The sequence below is a fragment of the Pygoscelis adeliae genome, unplaced genomic scaffold (assembly GCF_000699105.1).
Source record: "Pygoscelis adeliae isolate BGI_AS28 unplaced genomic scaffold, ASM69910v1 Scaffold347, whole genome shotgun sequence".
Taxonomy (NCBI): Eukaryota; Metazoa; Chordata; class Aves; order Sphenisciformes; family Spheniscidae; genus Pygoscelis; species Pygoscelis adeliae.
The window spans coordinates 535,410-536,213 of record NW_008825158.1 but is presented as its reverse complement, the minus strand read 5'-3'; positions in this window follow the sequence as shown (position 1 = coordinate 536,213).

Sequence of the window (804 nt, the reverse complement as noted above, 5' to 3'; positions counted from 1 at the left end):
GAGAGTCGAGGCCAATATTTTCCCAGGATTATTTGTGGCTGGTTGTAGATGGGGTGAGATGACAAGATTCAGGACTACTTTGCTGCTTAGTATGTTTTCATTGCCAAGTATCTCCTTAGAGAACATAGATTGGGGTGGAAAGAATAATTCCCTTCCTGACTGGTGCACATTCTTCTATTTGAGATGGAGAGGGTTTTATTTGTTTGTATCGCCACAGTGCCTCTGTCCCCATCATGAACCAAGACCTCTCTGTGAACTCACAGACCTGCTCCAAACATGGATTCCAGCATTTTGAGGTTCATGTTCAGTTGGAGCCCCTGGCAGAGACAGATGAAAGCAAAGTGCCATGACCTGGTCTATATTTGAAGCTGAAGACAATACAGTGTAGTCCAAAGTCTAAAGCCCAGAATGAGCACTAGGAGTCTTGCATTCCCAAAATGGTCAGAGACCTTCCATGGGAACTGAGGCAGGTGCGCTAGTCACAAACATAGTTTCAACCTATGTGAACCCATTTGTGGTTCCATGACGTGATGAAAAGGAAACTCTTGTTTTCAGGAAAAGCTTATTAACATATTTTTCAGCCTCCCCCATCTCTGAGCCAATCCTTTCATGTCTCCCCTTAGTCATTAATGATGCTCATTTTACCCAAAATTCCCAGGCACCTGATGCCTAAATGGATGGGACCTCAGATCGTGATTCCGTTATAACTTCTGAACTACCCTGCTTGCTTACTTTGAGTGGCCATTCTGACTCCTAGTAGGTCTTCCCAGAGACACTGGGCTTCAAAATCTTCAGAGGCATCAT